This window comes from Columba livia, chromosome 2, assembly GCF_036013475.1.
Source record: "Columba livia isolate bColLiv1 breed racing homer chromosome 2, bColLiv1.pat.W.v2, whole genome shotgun sequence".
Taxonomy (NCBI): domain Eukaryota; kingdom Metazoa; phylum Chordata; class Aves; order Columbiformes; family Columbidae; genus Columba; species Columba livia.
In genome coordinates this window covers 135,575,721-135,594,049 of record NC_088603.1, presented here as the reverse complement: position 1 = coordinate 135,594,049, position 18,329 = coordinate 135,575,721, and the positions used below count along the sequence as shown (strand labels likewise).

The window sequence follows — 18,329 nt, the reverse complement described above, 5'->3', positions numbered from 1 at the left end:
TATGCTATTTTTTAGCTTTATGCCTGCATATAAAGCTACTCAGATGCATGACTGCAGTATTAAGATGGAAAGTCCATGTTCTCAGAATGGTCTGTGGGTACCCTCTAAAAACAACTGAGCTTTACAGTGCTGCCAACTTTTATTTAAAGGATGGAAGTTTCACTCTCAATTTAATCCCATTATTAGATATATTAAAGTCAGGCATAACCATAAGAGTTGGGTAAGTTCATTTCTACCTTTTACTAGAAACCTTTTTCGTAAATGTGTTGATGTAGCTACTTCTAAGCCTTCTCAGTTTTGCCGTATCTTCCCTTGGGTCCATGTGAAGTCAATGCATTCAGAGTATCCAGTCAGGTGTGACTCAGAGCATGTGCCTGATGAAGGTGCCTTAGGTTAGCCTGAATAAATAATGCTCTTAATTAAAAATCTATTTCCTCCCTAGACCTTCCCCTGTTATCAAATGCCACCGTCAGAAGTTCTCTCACAGTGATGGAACCTCAAGGTGAGTTTCCCAAGTCATATAAATCAGAAGCCCATCTAGCTGCACCCATATATCTCATCTGGGACTGTGGCCTTTCATCTTTATTTTCATGCTCTCTTTTTTCTTTTTCTTTTGGAATCAATAAATGAAATTTCTGCCTTCCTTAACAAGTGTAGTTTCTGCAAGTCATTAAGACCACTCAAGGTGTAAATCAAAATTGGAATGACCACATTTAAATCAATGGTTAAAGATCTCAAAAACCTTCTACTGTCCTGAAAACTCCCTGTGCATACTTATATGCCAGGAAAAAAAAATAGATTAGAGTAGAATAGAGTATACTGAAGTTATATAAAAAACAATGAACAGAGTCGATAAGTGACAACTCTGATGCTTCTAATCAAGCATCTAAGTGAATGTTTTGATCTCTTATTTTGTACTGAGCCTTAGTTTAGCATCTTCCCTAGAGCTTTGTTTGTTTCTACTTTTCTCTTAGCCTTTCAAAAATCCTTAGGATACAACAATACCATTAGTTCTGTATCTGTCTTCATCCTCTTATTTTATTGTGTTTTCTTCCCAGTATTTGTCTTCTTGTATTATTTGCCATTTCCAGCATTTGCCTTGTTTTACTGTCTGTCGCTTGTTAGGCAGCTTATATTTTCAGTACTTGTCATTTCCCTTTGCATTTAATTTCAACCTTTGTGACATGCCTTTTCTTCTTCCCATGACTCATAACTCATCTGCTCCCAGTGCTTCTCCAAATAGCTACAGGATAGATTCATGGATAATGTGGAAGGTTTCAAAGTCTAGAGAGAAGGCCCACTATTCTTATTAGCATACATCTTCTTGATTTTAACTGAAAGGCAAAGGGGGACAGAATAATTTAATGCATTACATGATGCAGCTTTCTGACTTTGACTAGCATTAAATTATTGCCATTGGACAATATTTCTTGATATATTTCTCAGTTATTTCAGAAAGACATGGTAAGTATTTGATATCTGAATATATTCAGTACTGATTTTCAAAATACATGCCATTATTCTGCATTGTTAAGAAAAGGACACATTTTTGAAGACCTTTGTCATTGTGCATATCATCAAATAAAGTACAAATGAAGTATACAAGATATTCTGTTTGCTTAAGAAGAAAATGAGTGGGATCCTCATGTATACATAACTTTTGAGTGCATTACTATTTATTATGTTGCTTCAAAGGCATGTTTTGCAATGCATCATAACTGTGATATATCTTAGATGCTTCCTCTAATGAATTTACAACTAAATCCAATATGAACAAAACATGGAAGGAGGGAATTTAGAATGAAAAATACTTGAGTATACTTTTCTCCGATATAATATATTCTTAAGTACCCACAAGGACTGTGTTAGTGAAGAGCAGAAAGACATAAACATTCTCAATGCTGTTGAGGATCCAGTCTTCTGGATGAGAGGGGCAGTAATTGACTGTGGACTATGCAAAGAAAACAAGAGGCGGGGTTTGGATGCTCAAGGGTGATCTGTGCAGGATTTCAGTTTCTTAGCTTACTGTGCTAGTTTCACTATATTTGTGTTTCATTTCAGTTTCATTAGGCTCCTGCTACTTCTGCCAGCACCACTGCTTCTGTAGACTCCCCTGCATTCTTGAATTCTTCTCTCTGGTGCAGCCTTTTCCTCTCTGTTCTTTCTCTCTCAGATAGAAAGTGAGCAACAATCTGCTCCCCATATATGAGGTGATTTTTTTTTTTTTTTCATTTTTAAACACTGTTGAACTCGTGCTCTCTCCACTTGAACCATTTCTTCTTACATTAAGAGACATGAACAAGACTAGATGGTCTTTCCAGGTCCCTTACAATCCCTAACATTCTGTAATTCTGTGAAGCCTGCAGTCCTTGGGAGCTTACATGGCTGAACTCTGGAAAGTCTGCTTTTTTCCTACTCTCCTACTTAGAAGTAAAACTTCAAGCTATTAGGCCTCATACCTAGTGTAATTTTGACATGTTTATTCTTACTTCATATTCAGAAAATTTTCTGAGCACCAGTAGATGTCACTGCAGACAAAAGAAAGTTCCTAGAGGTTTTTCACTATGACTAAAATTGCTTTCCTAACAAAATACAAATGATAAAACCATTGTTATTTCTAGAACTACTCCCCTTTTATTTTTTTTTTTTTAATTTGGCAGATCAGATCCTTGAGAGGATGAAATATGCCCCAGGAAGGAATTTAGAATTTAGGTCTAGGTTATTAATTTATTCTGAAAGTCAAGTGGTTGGTAATTTCTCAGCAAAATATGTTTTCATTGGAAAAGATAAACTGATTCATTGAAATAATTTGTTGAAGTGTGATGCTGTAATGAAAAAGTTGTTATTAAAAAAATTCCCAATTTCTCCAGTGTACAGTAGAATCTGTTCAACATTTGGAAAGGAGATCCAAGGCTGAAATACTTCAGACTCCTTTGATTAAGGGAAATACTTTAAATATAGAGGACTGGATGATCTGCGTAATTCATTCTTGCTTTTAAAGAGTAGTTGAACCCATCTCATGGAACAGGAGAAAAAGAAAAACCTCAGCACTATAGATGAGGTAAAAGAGCATCTTTAACTTCAACTCTGACCATGATACCTTTGGAAAGAAGAACATTTTATGGAAAAGGATAATGTCATAGTTAAGGTTGAGGACTATATAGGTTCTCTTTGCAGTTCTGCCAATGGCTTTTTATTTGATATGGAGAACTTATTACATCCATACTTCATTTTTCTCATCTTCAAAATTAAGATAATACCTACCTCAAGGAATTAGTGAAGATGAATTTATTCACTTTTTTTAAGGAATAAGAGATCTTAAAGGATCATGTGAATGCAAAACGTTGCTGATTCTCCCTCTCCAGTGTTACTGAAAGTTGCATTAAACAAGAACTCAGTGAAAAAAATCTTTTCCATTTCTCTTTGTGAATTTTTGTGCAGATTTGATGTTTTGGGGTGTGTGTGAATATTATACTTTGAAATGACATTAAGACATTTCAAAGTTATCGGCAAAAAAAAGGCAGACCTAGCTATCACATTTTATGTAATATCTCGAGGGCTGGCACATGAGAAATCTAGATCTCTGTTAAAGGCTCTGTTCTGTCTGAACATGCAAAAGGATTTGAACTTCTGTCTACCTTTCTGTAGGCTACTACTGAAACAACTATTTGAACCCTGGAATGGTAGGTTTTAATCAAACGCCTGAAGTAGGTTACTGAGTCTATTTATTTCAGTCATTCTTACTGGAGATACTCCACTTTATATTATCTGTTTGTAGCATAAGGGAAGATGACTTAACAGTCCGGAGAGTAGAAAACCCACTGGGGGTGTGGGAGTGTGAGGTTCAGACCCATGGGCTGAATTAAGCAAAGCAAGAATGTCATGGTTGGATTCTCACTCCCCTGTGCCTGCCTGAAACTCCTTTAAGGTCAGTGAACATCTGTCTTCTGTCAGAGTTTGACCAGATAAGCTTTGTCCTTTAAAAGTAGCATGAGAGCTTCTCAGTAATACTTTTCTATTTCGACACACCAACAGTTTCTGATAATTATTTCATCACAAAATTGCCTGCCAGTTTTACTTCAAATAAACCTACTTTGCAACGGAAAAGCTCAATGGTAGAACATCTAGCAAGTGCCTTGCTGAACAAACAGAACATTAGTTTAAACACTTCTCCCTGTTGCCCAACATAATGGAGGTTAGAGGTTCCTGGTATGTGGGTGGGGAGTCATCACAGAATCATATTAAACATAAAAAACAATGAATGTGTCATTTTTTCTGGCAGTGTATTTTCATGAGTACCAAGCACTTTCTTCCAGGGACTTGCTGAAAAGTTAGAGGATATGAACCATATCCATTGCAGCAGAGAAATCACTGAGCAAAAGGCAATATATGCCATGGACAGAGATGTGGTTTTTTCTGGCAGTACTTTACTGCGTTATGTGCCTCACGATGTAATGGCGTAAAAATATGGGAATAGAGGGAAGAAAAGCATTAGAGAAAATGACATGAAGCATGAAGTAACTGCGGGTTTCACAGAGGTTAGTATTTGACTCTTTGTTAAATGTAAGTGGTACAAACTTGGCATGAAATTAGACTGTTGCCAGACTTGGGCTAATAGATCAAAAAGGTCAATACAAAATATACCTACTCATGGCAAAAGTGAAGAAAGATGTAACTGCAGAGAGCAGTAGATGTAGTAACTGATACTGTGCTTAAAGACAGACTTTGCCGCAGCAGCTGCCAAGGTGTTGGTGTTGGAAGATGTTGGAAAAGAGCTTGAATTGTGGAGACTGTAGTTGGCTTTGTATCATCTCCTGTCTTCTCAGCAGAAGGAATCTTTGCTCCTGCCAATACAAAATAGGTCCTGCATTTGTTCTGAGATAAAATACTACTGAATAACAATTACATTCACTTAAAAATCTGACTCAAAGAAAATGACTGAGAATTTCACCCGAAGGCTGTTCTACAATTTCTTGAAGTAACCAAAAAAAATTGCACAGGGTTCAGGAGGTGCTGAATCAGGACTCTTTTATGGGTTTCAATTAAACCACAGCTAAGGAAATGTAAGAGCTATTGGGTTATAATATGTTAACAGTGCTATTTTATTTACAGCTGAAGGAGGCTGGGAATGTAGTCTCACAGATGTGAATGCCCTAAAGCTACAGCTGTGTAGACACTATAGACATGTGGTAGACACGTCCATAGACTTTATTGTTCTAGTTTGGATCAGGAGCAAGCCTGTGATTTCCCCTACTGTCTTCAGAGTTCACTCTTGGAGCATGCAGACTGGATTTATTTTTTTATGAAACTAAACTGGTAGAAATTCTGCAGGAAGATACCTGCTCTTCCACTGCCAACAGGTATTGAATGAACAGGATCAGACCAGTTCTAGTTTTCTGCAAAACCTTTAAACTGGATGTGGACACCACATACTTGTCACCAATTCTTCTGCTTCCCTGTTTCTCTCCTTGTGAAACACACTAACTGCTGAGGTAGTCACAGCATAGATGACTTAAAGTCAGTATTTTTTCTTCTATCCCAGAGATGCCTGCAAAAGAGACCTGAACACCTATGCATGCATCAAGGTCTGTGAGAAGTCAGCCTTCATTACAACCCGCTTTTCCCTTTTGTATTTCTGCATATGGTCTTTATTTGTAGCATGTGAAAGCAGACATGCCTTATCACCTCTTATTTTTCTCTGTGCTTATTTGTGTTGCAATGAACATAAACCCTTTATCACTCTGTAGAATGAGCAGAATTAGATGCTGCTGCAACCTAGAAGATTGCTTTCTGTCATGTCAATTCCATGCATTGCAAAGTACATCCTGTCATTGTCTCGTGAACATTGCTTTGGCTGTTGTGAGATTCATTCATTAAGAACAATTGTAGTGACTTAAGAACATTTTTAATGAATAACACATACAAACTTGAGTGATTAATCATCAGTTGTCTTCCATAAGTTTGCCTCCCAGAAATCAGCTTTTTATTCCCTAGGCTGACTCATGTAAACATCAGCTGGCAAAGCAGTAAGACCAGGGACATAGGTCTGAGGAAAGTGGTACCGTGAAGGTCTAAATTAGAGGATAACTGTTCTCTAAAGTACAGGACAACTGTGGCACTTGAGAAATTAAGACTTCTGAGATGATGGTACTTGTGTAAATAACCTGTTGCTCAGTGATCTGCCAAATGGAATAAGAAATTACTTTTTTAAATTATGATTGATTTTGATTTTTATTAATGGATGAAAGGAATTTGCCACATATGATGTCTAATACGGCTATAAATATGTTTAAATCTGAGCAGTTAAGTCAAGGGTACAAATTCTTTGTGCTTCAAAGAGTTTTTCAGCTTTGCATTTGATCCCCCTGCTGTTTCACATTGTGTTGTCAGATCTTGAGTTACAGTTTGTTTTCTTTGCCCTAGTTTCCAAAGTCAAACTATGAAATTCCAGCTTCACTAAAATGTAAGGAAGTCAGTGCAGGTCTTTCTATTGACTTTAGTTGGTATAGGAAGAACAGCCATACTGTGGCCCTTCTTTTACCTGTTTTTATTTGTTATCCTTTTGAGTGGTCCCACTCTAGTATGGTAGTAATAAGCAGGTAAGAACTACTTCAGGGTTCACAAGCTGAACCTACTTGGGCAATGAAAAAGGAGAAAGAAAATTCAAGTTGTGGAAAACCCAGAATGAACTAACTGAAAGAGCAGGTCAGGAACGAAGATCCTACCTGTGCTCTGACTCCCATTTTTCTAGATTCGAGAAAGGAGGAATACCTCCAGAAATTCAACTTTATTCTAACTCCAGTCTGTGTTTACTGAGCTCTCTTGGTTGTTTCTGTATTTCTGAAGGGACGGGAACTCTTCTATTGGACCTCTTTTGACCAGAACATGGTGCAAGGCAGCACCTGATAGTGCTTTGGTGGACTGAATGCACAAAAAGGCCAATTACTTTTTTATATTCTCAGGAGATACAAGAAGATTTTTCTGGAGTGGATATATAATTAAAGCTCTAGTTAGAATTGGAAGCAATGCTAAAGACAAGCTCTTTAATCATATCTTCTAAAAGTAATGTAACTACCATGAAGAAAATAGCAGAAGGAGGTATTACCAGGTTTCTTGAAGAGTCACCAAAACTTATATACAGTGAATACATAAAAAAAAGAGATGTTAACTTTTTTAACAGAAATATTACTAGTCTTTTGCTAAAACCATGCTAAAAGGACTTCTGAAATAAAGTATATTGTCCTTCTACCCATACCACTATCCAATCTGAATGTGACTTTAGAGGAGGTCACTCATCTGGAATTGAATCCAGTGGCTCATACACTTTTAGAAGAGTGCTTAGATATCAAATGCCTGTGTAGTAAGATGGGATTATTTCAGAAAGCTCAAGTTGTGTTCTATAGATGCTGTTCTACTCTTGGGAGCTACAAGCAGGAACAGACGGTGACTCAACAGCCTTTTCAAGTTGCTATTCACAGTAACACCACATGACATAAGAAAACAGCAATAAAATAATCCATATAATACACTGTAATCTTCCTACACACAATTCAGCAATCTCTAGTTGTTAGTCAAATGTAGCTGTTTTCTCCAGACATCATCTGTGCTACTTCTCTGTGTCAGGGAAAGTTGCAACAGTTTTATGATTGAACTTTAGTACTGAGTTCAGTCACCAAAACACCTGCTGACACGCTAAATTTGCATTCAGATTTGGCATGTCAACAACAAAGCCGAGACATATGAATTCAGTGAGGGTCTCCATCTCAGCTCAGCACCAGAATGTAGGTAACCAAGGTCTGTTGGACCTCAGTGAGAAGTTCTAGCTCATGTCAGGGCAAGGCTGAAGAGAGCTTTCAACTACCATTGAAGACGGGTTAAAACATATCAGAGCAGAGAGAAACATTTGTACCTGTGTATTCTTGTTCCAGCTCCAGTAGCCTTTTTCCCCAGCAACAGGGCAACAAACTAAAATACGAGAAGTGGTAGCTGGTACACGTCTGGTTTCCTTCCCGTGATTGTAGCTAGCCTGCTGATTTTGCCCTGGTTCTCACGGAGTCAGCTGCCAGGTCTTAGGTGGGAGCTGTGACTAATGACAGATACAGGAAAGAATAGCTACAGTTCTCCGCACTGGGATCTTGATCTGCTTCCAGGTGAAGAGGATTGTGCATCAGCATCACGGCTACACGTGCTGGCTCACTTTCCCTGGTAAACTCATGCCCATCCTAAACTGGGCCATTTCCCATAAAGATGCTCTGTATCAGCATTGGATTCCTGTGACAACCCAGTTTCACATACAGTCCCTCCTGAAGCAGCTGCTGTCTCAGGAGGTAGCTTTGTCTCCCTTCCTCCAAAATCTCCTCTCCTGAGGTGACTTCTGAGCTTGAGGACCAAGATCTTGAGAACCCAGTTTTCACTTTTCTGGGAAAAGCTAGTCAGGTATGCATTTTCCCACTAATCTGCCAGAAATTAAATATGTTGAAGTGTTTGGTGTTTGTTGCTGTTGCTTTTTTTTTTCTTTTTCTTTTTTTTTCCTCTCAGTGTTATATATTTCTTGCTTTTTATTACTACCTGGCCAGTTATACTTATCTCCTCATAATCACATAGGAGCCTCTGGTAAAACAACTGAATGTTCAGATGGCACCTACAATGCTCACCACTTAATATAGGTTACATTATCTGTGCACACTGGTAGTTTATACTTACAGTTGTTTAGATACTTTCAAATATGCAACTTTAGCAGCACACCTTCCTGAGAATTTTCCAAGTATATCCAATATGTATGTGACTTTTATTAAAAAAAAAAAAAAAATCTTGACATCTAAATGTTTCCTGAATATAGCTGGTCCACAGCAAAACCACTGAACATCTAAATTAGAATAACAATTATTTATTCTGACACATGGAAAAAGATGTCCAGGAGCTAGCTAACCAGTGTAAAAATATGTACTGCTAGAATTCACAGAAAATTCAGGGCAGCATAATACAAGGTCTCTCAGCATTCAGAATTGATTATTATGCTGTTATGGACATAAAAATAGGAGCATATGGCTGGAAGAGACAGTCTAAGTCATGATCTGTTGACTGTCTGGTTCATCCAGGTCAGAACACGCAGAACTGTGGGCAACCAATGTAAAATCTCTAGTTCAAAAGGCTACAGAGACTTCATGTGTACCTAATACCCCATATTGCAAAGCATCTCCAGCAGCCTGTATTGAGTTTATACTCTTATAAAGTCTAAGTGTCACAGCAGTGCCATGGGAAGCATGAGTGAGAAGCTGAGAATGTCTCCAGTCTCTGGACTAGCATAGTATATGTTAAACAAAATTAGCTCAAAGACTGACTACTTTCCTCTCTCTACAGAAAGGCAAGAGAAAAAAGACCTTTTAAGTAAAACTCTTTATTAGTATCTTCTTTAACCCTTCACACCAGCCTGAAGCAACATATTACACTATGGCCCTCAAACGTATCTTGTGATCTTCTTTAGCTATGGTGAACCTTTCTAGCTCCAAAGCTGAAAGCAAAACCTGCCTCCCCTAGAAACTAGAGCATTCACCTAGGGAAATCCTCCCTGGTTTCCAAATGTGACAAGTAAAAAGTCTTGAGAACACATTATAAATTCAATGCAAGCTCAGAAGGATCCAGGTACTTAGAGTATGTTTCTGCCTACATAACACATGATGTGTCTGAAGTTTGATTGCCCATGCTGACAGCCTGATTCGGAAGCTTAAACACGGTCACCTAATGCCATTTGGGATGCTGTAACTTAGCTGAAAAATCTACATAGGTCTGGAAAATACTATCCAGATCTTGTAGAAAAACTTCTCTGTACTGGCAGCTGAAGCCCAGGAGCAGTGTCCGAGGACACAGAATCATAATATCATAGAATCGTTTTGGTTGGAAAAGACTTTCAAGATTATCGAGTCCAACCACTAACCAAGAACTACCAAGTGTCTAAAGAACCTCATCTATGTGTCTTTTAAGCATCTCCAAGGATGGTGCCTTAACTGCTTCCCTGCGCAGCCTGCTCCAATGCCTCACAACCCTTTCCATGAATAATTTTTTCATAATATCCAATCTAAATCTCCCCTGGCACAACTTCAGACCTTTTTCTCTCATTCTATCACTTGTTACTTGGAAGAAGAGACTGATACCCACCTCACTGCAGCCTTCTTTCAGATGTCTAGGAGACTGAAGAGACACAATCTTCCTAGCCCCAGATATTTTGTTACTCATCTCTTTCAATAAATGTACTGAAGTTAATCTTAAACCAAATTTACCTTCACTTTTTCCCATAGCCCGTGTGGATACTCCAGAAATTTTACTACTCAGGTATTAGGAATTTCCAGAATAGATTTATTCATGACCAATTTACAGTAATTTGATTTTATGTTAGTGCTTCTATTTAGCTTGAGCCATTCTTTCTCTCCTTGATATTTATCCAAAGACATATTTCTGGAGTCCTCATATCCTCTTCCACCTCTTGTTTTGCTTGGCTAAACAACCCAATATCTGTAAGACCTCATTGTAAGTCTTTCTTTTTACTTAAGGTTATAGTTTGTTTCTGCTCCTCTTCCAATTCAATTTTATATTTCTTGAGTATAGATGATTCGCCCAGTATGTGATATTCCAAGTGAGACTTTACCAATGCCTTTTTGCAATGGCACTTCTGCAATTACCCTTCTCATACTGGTGTCATGCTGTGGGCCTTTTAGCATAAAAGACCACTCAATTCTGGAAATATTTTACAAATTGTAATCACTTAAAATGATAAATCTGAGGGAAAAACATTTAACTTGCAATTTCTATAGAGACGAGAAGGTCAATGCAGGATTTTTATGCAGGCAGGAAGTTTTACATATGCTGTTTCTTTTGTCTTTTGTTCACTTCTCCATTTCCTCACATGCTGCCAAAGCAATTTTCCATCAGGACTTTGCCACTTCACTATAAACAGCTTTTTAGTTCTTCTAAGTTCTCTGTATATCAGTATTTGGGGACAATTTTTCCACTTTCTTCTGTTAGTAAGAAAGGAAGATCTGTCTTTGTCATATATGTGGGTTTTTTTCCTTATTTACCATCCATGTAATTTGCTGGTGCATGTCCCATATAGGTCAATTGCCCAAAGGCTCTACTGTCAAGGTCTAAGACCATTATCAAACTGCTAGTGGACTCTAGAGAGAAAGAGCTGTCACGGTATGCCATAAACCTGTGTGAGTTTAAATGATGCATACATACATGATATGTGATTTATGTTACAAGATGACAGACACAGAAATCCCTCTTTACAAAATGTAATCAAGATACCTCAGTTATGAAAACACAATGCTTCACTGGGGAGTTTCAGGAAATAAAGTTTATCTTCATAAAACAGGGATGGCTGTACAAATGATATTATAACTGAAATTTTAAATTAAGATGACTGGCTAGGACAGAAATATATACAAACTCTTTCCTATCAATAAACACTTATGAAAACACAACCTACCACCTGAACTGCAAATGGCTCACTTCTTACACTATCTACATTTAGGTGCTGGAATGTGAAATGGCTTTGCATTTCAAATTAAATAAGCTACTTTCAGAGTGGATATAGCAGGAATAGGTTCAAACTAGTATAAATTGGTGTCACCTATCTTTTGAAGCAGGAGAAAATAGGGAGGAAAGCTAAACAGGAAATGTTGGTGAACTCCTTATTATCAGAGTTGCTGTGCTCTACTCTAGCACAATTGTTGTGCACAGAATATTGGTGAAAGCATTTGCTCATTTATCCTGCTTTTCTTCTATAGATATCCAGATTCCTTATTGCCCCATTCAGTGCCTATTAACTATAGTAATTTTATGACCTTTCTTTATTGCCATTTCTCTTGTTCTGGACTTAGTTATCTTCTTTTCTTGACTAGCTCTGCATGGTCTTCCATTATTATCTCTCCCCCATTAACGTGTGTGAGACTTTACTGGGTAAGAGCAACTAAAGGGGTTTTGGCTTCTGTTTTATTTTATCCCTCACTGCCACATCATAGGAGTATACATGGACACAAGATGAAATTCCAAAAGAATAAATGTTTATGCTACTTTAATTACACTGATGAAACTCAGCTTCTCTTTTAAACAGAAAGTGTGAATGTTCTTGTGGGAGTGAAGAATCTGCTATTCATCCCAAGAAATGAAACAGTAAAGCCAGTACTAACAAAACCATTTCATGATGATGACACAGCACATGAGGAACCCATGAATAATTTATTTTTGTGGACCTGGTAATCGAGATGTTGACAAAATGTCTCCAGTATTTCTGTCACTTAACAGTATCCTTAAACAGTTTTCAGTTACAGACCTCAACCTCCTTACTTAAAGCTGACATAGAAGTACAAGGGGATTAAGCATATATTCCCTACTCCCTAATGTCTGCTTCTGACATCCTGTGGAGTTTGCTTCTTGAAAACCTTCTTTTCTGCATTTGGCTATTTTAAGACTTGTCTGTGGATGCATAACATTCACCTTCACCTCTGACCTCTGTGAATTTGGCTCCTGGCTGGAATCCAGGCAACCGGCTACCTGTCAGCAATTTAATGCAAAGATCCTGCCGTCATCCGTTTCAAGCTCTCTGAGCAGGAAAACGAGATGGGGGTTTTGTATTTCAAAGAACAATGGAGCTTGGGGATGGTTTTTAAAATTGAAATTCTGGCTGCTGGAGTCATTAAATACAGTTCTGCTTCTCTTCTAGACTGTGAGATCAAACAGTACAGGTAATAGAAGGAATATTTGATCACTTACAGTGTGTGTGCAATTTTTGCAGATTGGTTGGCTTCATTCTGCAACTTACTATAAAAACGACATAAAAATATCAATGACATGTCTGGTTTTGTGCTGAAAAAGTCCCATACTAATTTCTTTTTTCTCAACTGTTTCTGAACTTTTTCTTCATTGATATTCAGGCTCTAAAACTTGTTTTTCTGGAGTCTGTTGATAGCTGACTGGAGAAACTGCACAGTTTGAAAATTATCTCAGTTTTGACTAAGTGAAAAATATTTTAAAGATCTTTTATGAACATCATTCATTTTAACCATAATCCAACCTGCTAATGCTGAAAAATATTAAAAATTATGGATAATTAAGTAGATTCCCAAACCACAGTCCAGAAATCTTGACTCTAAGCTCACTACAGATGCAAAACTTTCACTAAATTCACCAGACTAAACTTGAAAGTACCGTCTTTCACCCTAGGATCAAAATAATATCACAAAAAAACCCTGCCGTACTCATGATCTATAAAAGTGAAACAGTTTTTATCCACTTTAGCACATCTCAACTTCACAAAACCCAACCCATGAAATATGGAATCAGTCTGCTTAATGCAGTAAGGTACACCTAAACAGAAATCCAAGCTGGATTTTTTTAGGATGCCTATCCAGAAATAGGTGTGCATGCACAATCTTTAGTTAGAGTGTCTGTACAGTGGTGATTTGTTGCAGTAAGAAATGTGGAGTATTTGGATGCAATTTCATTACTTAAGCAAAAGGCTATTGGTTAATGTATTGTGTTTAAAGAGTTCATTTCACAGTTATACTATTTACATGTATTTGGTAGCCAACATAAGAGAGAGAGAATTGTTTACTAATATAAAATGTCAAAAGAATTTCTGTTACTTCCTGGGAGTTATTTTAAAATAATAAGTTTGGAATGTCTATAAATAATCATGATTTATAAATGTTTACACCATTATTTCTTCACTTTATGACAATATTTATTATGTTTTCAATAAAAATAAACCTCCAAACTAATGGAATGATGAATACTTTCTCCAGATATGGCAGAAATAATCTGAACATTAATGAAGAAATATTAAAAACATGCAAACTATGCGTGACTTGCATTAAAAATATCAAAAGAATCTGCAAATTTTTGAGACATGAGACTGTCGAATCTGAAGGACAACTGTGGGATACAACAAAACGGAGGGCTCATGATAAATAGGTATGTAATCCAGTAACAAGCATGCAGAACCATGTCATCACAGCATAAATCCTGAGAGGCTGCTTACTGCAGTGCATGGAGCAAACCTCCACATCATAAGGATTCATCAGCACAGTGGTTTGGAGAGTGTCACCCAAGCCATTGGAAAGGGCCATTGCAAGGACCTTTGCAACTGAGACTCGTGGCACCATTTAGTCTGGAACCGACTGTCCTTTTTGAGAACTTTGATTCCCTGTGTGACTACTGGCTTATGCAAAGACCCCATTAATTTTTATTTTTTTTTCTTAAGCAGCACTGTGAATGTGCAACAGCTGACATGGAGGAAAAGAAAGGATTCAATGTCTTAATGAAAGTACTTTTAGCAAAGTTATTTTGGTCTTTAGGTGAAGCTGGTATTTTGGTGTTGCTAGTCCTTTGTGACTTTTCGCAAAGAAATAGAACCATATAATCACAGAATTCACAGAATCACAGAATGTGTCGGAAGGGACCTGAGTGAGCAGGGACATCTTCAAAGTTTACTCGAAAGCCCAACCTGGTGTTGAATACTTCCAGGAGGGGCCACCCACAGCTTCTCTGGGCAACTTGTTCAGTGTCTCACCACTCTCATCATAAACAGTTTCTTCCTTATATCCATCCTAAACCTACCTCATTTCAGTTTAAAACCATTGCCTCTTGTACTGTCACTACAGGCTCTAGTAAAAAGTCTTTTTCTTTCTTACAAGCCCCCTTTAAATATAGAAAGACCACATTAAGGTCTCCCTGGAACCTTCTTTTCTCCAAGCTAAACGCAGAGAACAAAATACCCTTTAGAAACTTCAGAAAAGTCCTCCTACTATATTTCAGCACAGAAAAGACAGAAAAACTTGGCTTGCTGCAATGAACAGAACTGTGGGGGTTACTTCCTAGAAATCACGGAGACATACATGACCAAGGACAACAGATCCAACACACTTGAAGCTCAAATATCTTCTCACAGCCTGACTCACTCAGGTTAGACTAGTTTTAGAGGAGCAATTTGAGTGAGGAGCTAAGCTCTGCAATAGATATGTACATGTAAAAAAACCCTTCTAAAGAAAATTGCAATATCATAGCCAGAGAAGTCAAATACTTTAAAGAACGACCCACAGTAAAATCAGTATTTCTACAATATCAGAGTTTTCTGCTAAAATTTAGGGTATAATAAACCCTAAGCCTGATTTCTAATGTTGAGCCCTCAAATTGTTTTGAGCTCAAGGTTCATTTTTTTCCTGAACAGTTTCTCTGTCTAAATGAATAGAGTTGAGTTTTGCCACCTCTAGAAAAGTGGGCTTTTAAGAATGCTGAGCGACCTGCTAAGGAGCAGTTAGTAGGTCCTATTGTTCTTTGCAGGCCTTTGTAATTAATGAATAATAAAAACTCTCTTTCTTAGACTGTGTGTACCAGTAGCAGCTGGATAGAAGATGAGAGCTGCTCCTGGAGCAATGCCATCTATACAGTGTGAGAAAGCAGACTTGGCAAAGGGCTCTGGCTGTACCAAGTGGGTCCCACTGGCAGATGAAACTTTAGCAAGCTGTCTGAGATATTTTATTATGCATCTGTTCTCGTAGTTTATCAAGGCACTCAGGGCATTGGTTGGTCCGACAGAGCTGTGGGATTCTAGCTAAATTACACCCTATGCCAATGCTGTATATACTGAAATAATAGTTTTTCTCCTATTATGGGGTTATTATGAGATTTAAATTTATGCATTATTAGAATTTGCTTTTCAGATAATGTTGCTGTTTTAATGGATTCGCTGAGTAGTTTTCGTTTACTTTTCTAGTCTTAAACATAATTATACAGCATAAACAATAAGAATGACACTGATAATGAAAGCTTTGCAGTACTTACTGTCCAAAAATTTTTACGTTTTAAGAAGGTACTGTTTCTAATGAAATTTTTACAGTGGTTTTTTATTATTTTTTGTTTTGTTTTAATGTCCTTGCTGCATTTTAAAGCTTAATAGGTTTATTTTCTGAGTCAATAATCCACTTTTGTGCTTCTTGTGAGGTCGTGTACTAAGTAAACTCATTTGCATTAAAGATTGTGACATTTTAACAAAGATTGGCTGCAATATTTGTTCAGTACTTTTGCCAAGAAGCAGTATGCACAGCTAGAAGACTTCTTAAAAATGCCTTGTAACTTTTTTCTTTTGTTGCTATAGAATCATGGAATCATAGAGTGTCCTGAGTTGGAAGTGACCCACAAGGATCATCGAGTCCAAATCCTGTCCCTGCGTATGACAACCCCACAGTTCACAGCATGTGTCTGAGGCTGTTGTCCAGTCTCTTCTTGAACACTGTCAGGCTTGGGGCTGTGACACCTCCTTGGGGAGCCTGTTCCAGTGCTCCACCATGGGCACTTCTTCAGCTGTCCTTTCTACTGTTCTCTTGCAGAGTGAAGCAACTCTGTCAGTTCATAGCCTAGTCTCAATTATTTGGAGAAGTTAAGATATCCTTGCAGGTATAGAATGAATGTAAAGGTGAAGCTTGAAAGCTTGGCCTCTAGTACTCCTCCTGCCAGAATAGTTCTTCATCATAGCAGTTATATCCATCCCTCCATGCAAATTATAGAGCACTGGAACCCCCCTCTGTCCATCTAAACACATACTATTGCTGTGGCACCTCAGACCTTGAAGACCCTGGTGCTGATCACTTCTGAGTGGTTCTAGTGATTCTAATGCCTGGGAGGTGACATTTGCCCCTCACCATATGGCCCAATGTGCATCCATTTTCAAAACATCAACTCATACATGTTACACAGTGGTTGAAACAACCAAGGGTCAGTCCACTCCTGGCTGCTCTGTATATTGTTTTGGCTGCAGCCACGATAATTTCTGGCCTCACTGTTTCTTGGGAGTGAGAGGGATTCACCAATAAGAACGTCAGGCTGAGCTGCCAAAAGAACGTTAACTGGTGTTGAAGTGGTGCCAGAGAGCATGGAACTGAGCCAGGGGGTCAGCTGGCAAGTACTGTACCCTCCATATACAAGGCATATAGTCTTGCATGTGCAAATCTGAAAAGAGAGCGGGAAGAGGTGAAGGAAACATTCATCAAATGAAGAACAGGTGACAGCTCTCTGGGAAACTGGCATCGATAGAAGGGAGCAGCACTCTGTAGACTTAGGGTTTTTTGTCAGAAAGGTCAGCAAGCAGCTGCTGACTGAAAAGGAATGAGTCATCTCAAGCACAGTCCTGATGCATAGCAGGGTGTGCATGAAAAGTAGTCACAGTGTGATGGGCATCCAAAGGTGATTAATGTGACCTCTTTTCCTAACATGACCTAAGTTATTATAACCTATTACTTATTTCCTAGGGATTGTCAGGAAAATGGGTCAGTGGTTTGTTAGCATGATTAATTGTTTTCTTTCACTACAGATAGGGTGTATATGGATAGAAAGGACTCTATTTGATGACATGAATTTAAACATGAATTTAAAAATATGTGTTTTTTGACAGGACACTGAAACCATAAATACCATTAATTTTATACCTTAAAGGTCAAATGTATAGAAGAGGGGAGTTCCAAATTTTGTTAAACACAAAGGGAGATATTGTAAATTAATTTCACAAGAGGATTATTAAGTATACAACAGACTTCAGTTATGTTCTGTGGATCCTTCTTTGAACAGTGACAGGCTGATATTAATGAAATCTGTCCAAAACTAGCAAAGAGGCCAGTCTAGATGGGACAAATATAATATTGTTAGGCAAGTCTCCTAAGACTAGGGTAAATGGGCAATGCAAAGAAGCTGATTGTACAAGATGAGCTGGGTGACTGATGGGCTGGTGTCTGCATTTTGTTAGAAGGTACTATGTTTCTTGATTGCTTGTGTGGATAGAAGTTTTTTTCTGACTGCTGAGGAAATATCATGGCAGCTGCCATCTGGGATGAGAATGTTAAGATCTATGAAGCCAGTTGCATCGAAAAGATCAAGGAGCAGCAACTGGAGGCTTGAAATCTTACTGTGTAAAAAGGACAAAAAACTGTGGAATTTATATTCTGAGCTCTGGGAGAAATTTTAGGATAGGGCTCCAGATCTCACTGGATGAATAAAAACCACAAAGCAAATCACAGGAGTAAGTAGACACCCTACCAGGAACAGGAAAAAGTCCTGCTCAGCAATGCAATTATGTTTAGGGGCTCAAGTCTGAGCCAGATTTTGTAAAGAAAATTAAACAAATAGCAAAAAGTTATTCAGCTGTATAAATAGAAAGAACCCAGGAAAGCATAAGTGAGTCTACTACACAATAATGACAGAGCAGAGATTAAAGATAATCTAACCATGTTCCCAAAAGTAAATGAACACAAAGTACAAACTTATGTCCTTGGAACCTAATAAGA

General features: G+C 37.9%; 2 long non-coding RNA genes across 2 annotated transcripts in view; one reads left to right on the top strand and one right to left on the bottom strand.

The window, feature by feature from the left end:
- The window catches only part of LOC135578667 (uncharacterized), a 57,181-nt gene that overhangs the window by 27,435 nt on the left and 11,417 nt on the right, over positions 1-18,329 (top strand). Inside the window, exon 5 of the long non-coding RNA XR_010470663.1 lies at positions 443-502. This is a non-coding gene — a long non-coding RNA (uncharacterized LOC135578667). The remainder of the gene's footprint in view (positions 1-442; positions 503-18,329) is intronic.
- The window catches only part of LOC135578668 (uncharacterized), a 34,356-nt gene that overhangs the window by 6,860 nt on the left and 9,167 nt on the right, over positions 1-18,329 (bottom strand). Inside the window, exon 2 of the long non-coding RNA XR_010470664.1 lies at positions 4,649-4,844. This is a non-coding gene — a long non-coding RNA (uncharacterized LOC135578668). The remainder of the gene's footprint in view (positions 1-4,648; positions 4,845-18,329) is intronic.